Raw genomic sequence first — 11765 nt, forward strand, 5'->3', positions numbered from 1 at the left:
CTCAACCCAATAGTTTTTAGGGTTTACAATTGTAAGTATTCATAGTTAGGATTCCAATGTGATCACTTTGGAAACAATCAAGTAATAGAAGAGTTCTTCGGACCTGTCTGTGTAGGTCACATCGATCAAATCAAGTTCAATTATTGTGTTATTTTATGGTTTTCTTTTGCTTTCTTGCCTAACACATATCCTAATGGAAATTCAATATATAACACGTAAAGCGCATTACCTAGACCGTCTGTATCAAAATCATGACTAAAGCATGTTTGAATGAGAAAAGTCTTGTGAAGGGTTAGATGACGAACTTGAGCACCAATCCAGCCTAAACTTGTGAAACCAACTTGTAAAAAGTAAAAGTTGAAGTTTTTTTCTTTCTTTTTTGTGGTATTTAAATGTTCTTATATCAAATGTACAATAAGTATGATGTGTAATGCATTAACTTGACCTCCATTGTCATGAATAAAATTTCAAAATACATCAATACCCTCCATTTAAACTCCAAGAGTCATGTAACATCCCAAAAATACAAAATAAAATTTTTATTTTTCAAACAACCAAAACCATTCATTAATTTCAAAAGATAATCATAGTATAAAATATTCTCAAACATCATAGTAAAATCATTAAATGGATAGTGCGGAATAAAACTCCAGGGAATGTAGTGTGGTCAACTCAATCCCTTCCCTTCGGGAGATAAACTATAAGCATGAAATTTAGTGAGATCCCCAAAATACCATATACCATACATAACATAAAGGGTCTATTTCAACCCCAAGTGAATGCTATGGGCTAAATCATAGTCTTACAACCACTCCTTGTCATTGGCCAAATCATGGTCTTTTCCTGTAATGCCAAGAGCGAAACCCTTACATACAACTGCCAAGGGCAGATCCTGGTCTTTTGTAAAAGTGTCAGGAGCCAGATCTTGGTCTTTCATACAATTTCTAGGGGCCAAATCCTATGTTGGGTTTTAGTTCAAAAATAGTTTAAAAAACTCATAATATTAGCAACGAAAGTCTTAAAATTTTCGAACATAATAGCAACTTACAACCCACCAAGGATCTTCTTGCAAGTAATGGAAAGATAAAAACACAACCATAGAAGGAGGAATGTGATAACAACATTTGATGATCTTTGGGTTCTCTAGGGGAGGCTTGGAAGTCGATGGAGATGGATGAACCTTCAAGACACCAACAAATTGTCAACTTTATAAAAGATGCTAGTCTTGTAAGTAAAACTCTTAAGCTTTGAACAAAACCCAAGTATGGTTCAAAGAGAGAAAAAAGATGCAAGTAACTTGAACTTTAATCTTCTAAACAAGAGAGAATGAGAGAGAGCAATGAGGTCACAGTTTTTCTATCAAAAAATGAAGGGATGAAAGCCTTCATAAAACTAAATCATTACCCAAGAGTTCTTAACACTTTAAGCACTCCATACCCTAAAGCCTACATGTCTCTCATGCCTTTTAAGCCATGCTTACTTTCCCTTACTATATTCAAAAGACCATGTCTTATTTCTTAGAAACTAGATCATCTCTTTTTTTTGTATAAAAAGAGAAGAAAAGTTTATATAATTATTATAACTCTTTATAAGATATATCAAGGCATAACATTCCCCACACTAAAGACCCCTATTTGTATCTTAAGTGTTAAGGACATACAAATATTACATTTTATCAAATATCATTCATGACAGTGATCCATGAAGTGATCTTGAACGGGTCATCCAATACTTGTTCTCTATCAAGTACCTATGAAATTGGTTACAACATTTTATCAGTCATTCCAATTCGTATTAGTCTTATTTCATTATTTTTCCCAACATAATAACCAACTATGGATTTTAGAGTGAATAAATTTACTCAAGGATTAAACATGTTAATAAAGAACTCAACAAATATTTAAAGAAAAGATCATATGCCATATATATCATAGTCATTTGATAGATGATGCTACTAAACGTTCCAATAATCAATACTAATAGATAGATTAAATACAATCACCAGAATAGCGAAGTCCAATACCTCGAGCATGACCTTCAAACTTTGCTTGAGGAAGGGCCTTCATGAAAGGGTCCGTCAAATTCTGATCAGTGTGAACTTTGCAAATACTGATTTAACCAACTTCAACTTTATACCGAATGAAATTGAATCTCCAGCTAATATACCTAGTCTTCTTGTGTGATCTGGCTTATTTTGCCAAAGCAATTGCACCCTCATTGTCACAGAAGACTTCTAGGGGATCGTGAATGGAAGGAACCACACCTAGATCTCTAATGAATTTCTTCATCCAAGCAGCCTCTTGTGCAGCTTCTGAAGCAACGATGTATTCTGACTCTATAGTGGATTATGCTACAAAACTTTGCTTGGAGCTCTTCCAAGATACTACACCCCCATTGACAATGAACACATATCCTGATTGTAACACTTTACACTTAAGCTTTCATTAACACCTCCATAGATGAGGAACATATCTTTAGTTCTATACAAGTACTTAAGGATGTTCTTCATAGCTATCCAATGACTCTCCCATGGATTTTGTTGGAACTTTTTTGTCATGCTCATAACATAGGCAAGATTAGGTCTAGTATAATTCATGGAATACATGATGGATCCAACTGCCGAAGCATATGGGACATCTTTCATCTTGTCCAACTCAGCCTTTATGCTAGGACATTCGGATGAACTTAGTATTGTGCCATGCGCCATAGGTAAAAATCATATCTTAGAGTTTCCCATCTTGAAATGTTTCAAGACTTTGTCAATGTATGTACTTTGTCTTAAACCTATTAATCGTTTTGATCTATCTCTATAGATTTTGATTCCAAGAATATATTAAGCCTCACCTAGATCCTTCATTGAGAAGCACTTTCCTAACCAAGCCTTTACAACTTGTAAATTCGGAATGTAATTTCCCATGATAAGTATGTCATCCACATATAGGACCAAGAAGGTCACCGATTTCCCACTAGTTTTCATGTAAACACAAGATTCATGTTCGTTTCTAACGAAACCATACTTTGTGATTTCATCATCAAAATGATGATTCCAATTTCGAGATGCTTACTTTAACCCACACATGCATCTCTTGAGCTTACACACTTTATTAGGATGATTTTGGTCGACACCATATACACATATTCTTCCAAGTGTCCATTTAGAAAAGCAGTTTTGACATCATTTTTCATATCTCATATTCATGATATGCAGCTATGGCAAGTAGAATCCAAATAGATTTAATCATAGTAACCTGTGGAAAGGTTTCATCATAATCAACTCCTTGGGTTTGACGTTTATGTTTCATGGATGTGCGTAACGTGCGAACGCGTCACGACCAAATTAATGAGTTTGACGTTTGTGACCTTGACAAAATGATTGTTGGAGAATTGTTCTCGCGGTTCCTACCAACTTTTGGATTCCTACCAGATCTGGATCATATATATATATATATATATATATATATATATATATATATATATATATATATATATATATATATAATGAGTGAAACATTATAAAACGATAAAATTTTAATATTTTGAAAAGTTTTATCTCAATGGAAACTATTTTAGACATGATTAGTGTTGTATTAATCATATGAACCTATTTTGTTATCATATTAGTGGTATTTACGAATTTGATATGATATTAGTCATATTTAATTTTTTAAAATTCAACAAAGTATCAATTAATGGTCCCGATTAATCTCCGCATAGACGATTAATCCCTTGACTCAGTCCACCGACTAGCTAACGTCGAGCGTTTTTTACAACCTTGATAATTTAAAAGGATAAAATGGTATTTTTAAATGGACTAAGGATATGCAATGCAATTTCTTTAAACCATAAGGATGCATTGTAACATCCCAAAATTTAAGACCAAAAATTTTATTTTTAAATAGGTTGTTATAAAAACCAATAGTATAAAAACATTCATAATATCATCTCATGTCAAAACCAGTACGTCAATAATAAAAAACGTGTCATCATAAATCAATATCAGAGTATATTCCCAAAGATCTCATGTGCGGAAAATATAGTGTGATGCGCTGCGATTGAGCCGACTCATTTCCTTTGAAAATGAAGTACTTGAAACCAAAACTGAAAATCGTAAGCATTCTACCTTACTTAAACAAGTAAGTTACTAAACCTTTTATTACTAAATGGCTTAATTCACCATCCTAATCATGTATGTTAAAGTCGGCTTAACACACAATGGAACTTTCATAAGGATGTGATAGAAGTCAATCATCACTCAGTATTATTAAATACTAAGTCTGAGCATCCTATATAATGTTACTACTCGAACTACATACTACATCACAAAGTCTTGGCCTATTGAGTCTGAAAACTTCATTAGCCTTCCCTTTGATCTTCATTTAAGTCTTTTGTAAATCTTGTACCACATTAATTTCAATACTGTCGAAGTATTTATCACCATATTCGGTTCTTTTGACTCTATAAACAATCACTACTTTAATCTGGACAACGATGAACAACTTCATGGATTTGTACCAACAAATTTATCTCGCCCAAATGTGTTTCAAACGTACATCATTCTTCTAAAGATGTTATTATTTCATCAAATTTATACTTTGAATGTACAACACCACTCTATTGGTATTAATACACTATTTACGATTTGACTTGGTAAATATTATTTTACGATATCCCTCGATCGTTTATCTACAAACTTATCGATGTCGACTATCATAAGTCTCTTTATCACTTCGAAAATTTTAATGTAAATTCTAATACATAAATTCTTAGAATTCTAAACATAAAATTTTCTCTTCTAAATCAAGGTCGGCAACAGACCATAAACTTTCTTAAATAATAGCAATAAGGCAAGCAACCTAAGGCATGCTATATTTATTTATCATTTAGCACATATTAGAATATAAGGCATATCTTCTCTTAATATTCTAGTGCTTGTGTCCATTTAGGTATTCAACCTAAGTATACCAGATGTGCATCGTATCATCTTCACTTAACAATTTAAGTCTAGAAATTCTCAAAATTCCTAGTTCACTTAAACTAATTCTCTGAAAATTTTGAAGTAACTTAATATCTTAGGAAAACTAGGGTTTATCACTACCCAATACCCCACTTAAGTATTTCCTATGGTTTGTATACTCTTAATGAATCCGTTCATATATTGAACTTCCAACAGTTTAAGTCTAAATACCAATCTGTGGTATTTAGTTCACTTAAACCACTGCTCTGATACCATGATTGAAAGACCCTCACTTTCGTATTTCTGAAAGACCCAAACTTTCATACTTGACAATATAGTTATTTTAATACATGCTATTTGCATATTCATAAAAACAATATTTTACATTGATAAAGAGATTACAAATGATTGGATACAACCCGACTATTACAAAGTGTTATATATTACATAACTACCCAGGATACTATACATTTATACATACATGATCCTTAAATACAAAAGTAATATTACAACTATTCTAAACCTTTCGACAGTATATAACTATACCGGTTATTTATCTCCTGCAAATTTGTTAAACATTGAGAGGGTAAGCGGTGACGCTTAGTGAGTTCAATAATAGATACAATATAACGTTATGCCATATATATATATATATATATATATATATATATATATATATATATATATATATATATATATATATATATATATATATGGCAGAAGTAAAGAGGAACAAGGAACAACAAGGGCATATGTGAATCATGTGACAAACTTTTCATATCAATCGAGGATTTGATTCAAAGATATACAATCAATAATGAAACGACCCAAAATACGACCCAAAAATTTTGTTTAATCATTACTAAAATCATTAGATCAATACCATAAAATGAAAACCCATACGTCAATATCTCAAAACCATAACAAGGTACCACGAGAAAACCGTATCAAGACTGTGTCAAATCATATCTATGAAAAGCTAAATCAACTCCCAGGACAAAAACTGAAGTTGTGGTGTGTGCGATGTCATCATCCCGAGCTCTTCCCTTTACTTGCGGAAGTACCTGAAACCAAAACTGAAATTGTAAGCACGAAGCTTAGTGAGCTCCCCCAAACTACCACATACCATACAATAACATATAAACACATACTGGGCCTTGCCCACTTCATCGGACCGAAGCCCGGAAACTGCATCGGACCGAAGTTCGGAACTAACCAGGGCATTGCCCTCTGCATCGGACCAAAGTCCGGAAACTGCATCGGACCAAAGTCCGGAATTGAATGGGACCTTGTCCCCTGCATCGGACCGAAGTCCGGAACTGACTGGGACCTTGTCCCCTGCATCGGACCGAAGTCCAGAACTGAATGAACATAGCATAGCATAAACTCATATCAACTAGCATAAATACATATACTGCATACTGCATCGGACTGAAGTCCGGAACACATAACACATAGACATGTTTGAATCACAAAGACGTCAAGCACCCTGAACTATTGCATCGGACCGAAGTCCGGAACTGACTGCTAACTAAACGGGTCGGCATTGTGGCCGTAAACCCGTTCCTACTGGAAGGAAACTCACCTCGTGATGCTGACGGCTGAACTCCTGAATGAGAAATCCCTGACTGCTGCTCTGGCTACTTCCCGGCTATCAATGGTAATAAAATACTAAATCAGAATAGGGATTCTCCTATGGGTAAAATGACCATTTTACCCCTGTTATGGCATGGGTCACAACATGGCCCAAACCCTCAATTCCTTCCAAGTCCATCCATGGCCCCACTAATGGCCTAATTTTCTAAATTGGGCCTATGTCCTCGTATGGGCCCTACCAGCCCACAATAATCTTGGCCCATAATCTAACTTCTAGAGATCCAAAAACAAGATAGGCTTTCCAAGCTTACTATTGGCCCATTAATGGCCCAATTTGCTATTTTGGGCCCAAAGCCCTTTATTGGGCCTTACTCAAGTCCAATACTAAATCCTTGGTCCTTAGCAACCGAATTCTGATGGACCATTAAGGCCCAAGGACCCTAAGTCTGAAACTCAGCCCACATCGAGGCCCAAAACACTCAAAGCCCAAACTAGCAGTGTACGCAGGGCGTACACCAAGATACGCTGAGCGTACTGGCTGTTGGCTTGTACGTGGCGCGTACCTCCTTGTACGCCCAGCGTATAGCCCTGTTAAGCCAAAATCTCATTAAGTGCTTAATAATCCGATCCAGAAGCTACAAATCCAGATCCTAAGCTTGTTCCACGTCTTAAGCCATAAAGTTTCTTACTTGATGGCTTACAAGTCTCATAAAGGCTCAAAGTTTCATAAATAAGATTCTACTTCCATGGAGCTAACTAGATCTCATGCATGGTTCCATATAAGCCACAAAGATTGCTACTTTATTGCTAGGAAGATGTTTATGAGTCTTAAGGATGTCAATCCAAACTCCAAAAGCGACTTGCAATATCAAGACTCAACCTTTGGACTTAAAAAGGTCCAAACTTCCATAACCTAGATCTAGAAGGAAAGAGGAAGAAAGTTTAGAAATTTATACCTTCCTTTGCTGACTAAGAGGGTGCTAAGTCCAGATCCATGAGCTCAAGCTTCTTCTCCAACTTCTTCCCTTCCTTCTACACTACTTCCTTTCCTTGAAACATTCACAAAAGCTTCTTCACACACAAAGAGAGGATAAGAACGAATTAGGGTTTTCTTGAGAGTAAGGAGGCTAATGGGAAAATAGGGAAGGAGGCTATAATGGGGTTTATATAGCCTTAAACCCCTAAAATTAGGGTTTTTCCTCTGGCCGCTTACGCTAGGCGTACCATATGGTACGCTGCGCGTACGCTTCTCCTCCCCGCGTTTCATTTAATCGCAACGCCCAACATACAACAGGTTTACACCCAGCGTACGGCTTATGGGCAGACTATGGCTCAACCCAAAACAAAGAGGCCCAATCCCATATACAATTCTATTATAGCCCAAAATAAAACTTGAGAATCTAAATAAATTTATAACTCGGAAGATGATCGTTACAAGTAAGACATAACGATTTCCATTCTTAATATACATCAATAAAGCTTCGGCCCAAATGACACAGAAGACATACACTTTCTGATTAAACATTTTGGTATATTTCAGGCTTTCAGCCCTGTCTAACCTTCTGCCAATACCATAGAATAGAAATCATTCTCTTACGGAGACATGCTCTACATGGTCAGAGGCTTCATACCAGTACCAATGTGAATCCAAGTCCTTTCACTGATCACATGGTCAAAGGTATTTCTTTGCTATTAAAAATAGCGAATAAAAATAACACTGGAAAATAACCCGGAATAATAACACTGAAAAGCACATAGCACATATAACACATAACATAAAATTGTTCCTATATATTAAACCCACAGTGAAATAACCGGGGGTTAAAATATTAATTCGGGCAGCACTTCGGCTCTAAATGTAACTTTCTTCGTTGAAAACCGGGAGTTTTCTTGATAACCGGGCTCTGCGAAGGTAGAGCTTCAAAACCGAAAAGATAAATTTTGCGGGCTTCTCGGGCACTTCGTGGCGTATTCCGAGGGTTATAATCGTTACCGGGGCTTCGGGGAAAGTCAGGATAAAAGAAATATATGTTAAGGGGTGAAATTTGCCAATTTTCCAACATTTTCTCGGGAGGGTTCGCAGACACTATTTATAGTGCGAGGGTTGGATCCGAAGTGAGAGGGAGAGGGTAGGTGGATGTGAGGCTCGGACCAGTTGGCTGCTTCAGTGAGGCTCGGATGCGAGGGTTGGAACAGCTGGCTCGCAGACGGCAGCTTCGGATTGGACCCAACTTCGGTCCAATGGGCTGGCTCCATGTAGGTGCGAGGGTCATCCGAGGGATGTCTCATGCGAAGTTGTCCGAAGCTTAGTGGACCGTGTACTTGGTCCAATCAGAAGGTGACACAACAAACCTCGGTCCTATCAGAAGGCGACACGTGGAGGCTGTATTCGAGGGATGACGTGGCTGGCACTATTCATGCGAAATTTATCGAAAATTTTGCCCAATCTTGTAAAATCCATAACTTTCTCATACGGGCTCCGTTTTTGACGTTCTTTATATGCACGCATAGGTAAAGTTATGCTCTACAACTTTAGTTTAGACTTCATCGGCTAATTTTGAATTTATGTTTAATATTATTATTTTTAATAGACCGGGACAAGAAAATCCGTTAAAAATTCATAACTTCTTCATCCGACATCCGTTTTCGTCAGAATTTTTACCATTGTACTACTAATGACGAGACCTTCAATTCTCGTTTAGGTTGTGTCGGCTAAAAATCACTCAATCTAAAATTCGAGTTTTTAGTTGTCTACTGCTAAGCTGAAACTTAGAAAAATCATAACTTCCTCATACGAAGTCAGATTCTGGCGTTCTTTTTATCGAACTTATCGGTTTAACGATTACTACAAATTTTATTTAGATTACTAAGGCTAAAAAGTAGTTTATTAAAAACTCACTTTTTACGTCATTCGGCGTCGTGCCGGTTTTGTCACGAATCTTCGATTGGTCATAACTTCTTCGTTATAACTCGGATCTTGATGAGGTTTTCTCCTAAATGTTTCTAACGATATTATCTACAAATTTCAATAATAAAATTTTACTTATTCCAAATTTTATATTTTCGTTAAATTTCACTATTTGATATTTGATTGGAATCTCATAAGACTTCCAATACTTTCTGAATGATTCTAAGCATAGTTTTGTTGGATTAGTGTCTAAGTCCATAACTATTTTGGTATGTACTTGACCTGATGGTGCATGGTCCTTTTGGGTTGCCTTCACCAAAGCAACTTGATAGGATGAATTATGGAGAGAAAATATTAAATATGATTTATTAATATATTATGGGAATAATATATTAAAGGAGAAATCATATTGTTTAATTAATATTAGTCAAGAATTAATAAGAATTAAGTTTGTGTTGGGCGTGTCAAACCCAACAAATAAAGGGTACAAATGACTCCTTAAACACTACTACTATGAACTAATAATGTAGTACAAGGTAAGCAGGGTCGATCCACAGAGACACGGGACAAGTGTTTATACCTTTTTGCGGAAGGTACAATAATGGTCACATAAATGGGGAGTTGGTATGCAAGGATTTAAACAAGAGGATAAAGCAATAACTAAATGAACAATTAAATGAAACAAATTCAGGATTTATGAGAACTCCAACTCTATGCAAGACAATTTAACAATGTGATTACAAGGATGAAATGATATCTACTCAATTCCACCTAAGTTGGTACTTGAAAGTGTTAACAAGCTCTAACACTTTCCATTCACCACAATAATTAACCAAAACAACCTCTTTGATTAATCCTAACCTTACTAACCTAATCTAAACAAGCTCTAAGAATTAGATTGGAAGATTGCATGAAGCTTTATGTGAATGTTCCCAACAACACCCAATACTCCTCATAAGCTCGGGAGTGTAAAAGTGTATGTGAATAAGATTTACACTAAATTCATTCAATAGAAATCAGTTTAGTGCTTGTTACCTAGTCCAATTTGCAAAACAATTACGGATTTTGCAATTAGATAACTTGAATGATCTAACCCTAATTCAAATGGCCAATAAGAATCACAATTAGAATCAAACATTCGATTGAAACAAAATCAAATTCACTAGATAGAAAATTAAAAGAAAACATCAAGTCATATGATTGAAATCACAACTAGAAGTCAAGACATAAAGTTGGAGAATCTAGGGTTCTAGCCACTCATGACTAGAACAAGATCACAAATCTAGAAAATGAAATTAAAGTTCTTACAAAATGAAATCAAATGTTCCCAAGTGTTAATCAACTTCAAAATCCTCAAGAAATTCGCCTTCTTTGCTCCCAAAATTGACCCCCTCAAGAAAAAATCGGTTCCCCTCTTTAAGAATGGTGAAAAACTGCTTTAAAACCCACGTTTACGTTTACACGGCCCGTGTAAATTAACACTGTCATTTACACGGCCCGCGTAAACGCAAACATATACTGCGCAGAAATCTACGTTTACACGGCCCACGTAAACGCAAGGCTTGCATTTACACGGCCGTGTAAATCTTTGTAAAGCCAAAATGTTCATTTTTTTGATATCTTGCTCCTCGGTGCTCCGCAAGTCCTGAAATTTTGTCCACAACTGTTATTTACCTTCTCCAACAATATCCTACCTCCAAATGTCCCTGAAATATCACAAAAGTATTTGAATGAAATTGCCTCATGAAAAATCTTGAAAAACATGCAAAATGCATGAGTTTAAGCCTATATGCAATGTACTTTTATAAAATAAAGCTACAAAATGGGTACATGAAATGCACCTAACAGTTTGTGACTAAAAGAGATTAATTAAACTTAAGGGACTAGAATTGTAATTATAAGATAATTGCAATTGGGCTATGGATTGCCTTATATTAAGGAGTGGACGACTTCTATGGGGAAACCCATTAGAAATCGTCTAGGGCCTTTAAGGAAAGGAGTCCATGGGTTGCTTAGGGCTTAAGCATCCAAATTAGGGTTTCCTTGTTAGATAACCCTAATAGCCTCATTATATATAGAGCCCTTATGCCCCAAAAACGGTGACAAGCTTTTTTCTAGGGTTTCCACACGTTTTGGGCAGCCTCCTTCTCTTCTCCTCTTCATCCTCTTGCTCTTGGTGTTTGTGAACCATTAGAGGAGTGACATTTGTGACTCTAAGCTTTCTAAAGTCATTACAAGAAGGATTTGAGATTGTTATTGCTACATAACAATCAAGGTATGATCTAAACCCTTAATTATATGTTATAT

This window comes from Lactuca serriola, chromosome 4 (genome assembly GCF_051521515.1).
Source record: "Lactuca serriola cultivar US96UC23 chromosome 4, Lser_US96UC23_V15, whole genome shotgun sequence".
Lineage (NCBI taxonomy): Eukaryota > Viridiplantae > Streptophyta > Magnoliopsida > Asterales > Asteraceae > Lactuca > Lactuca serriola.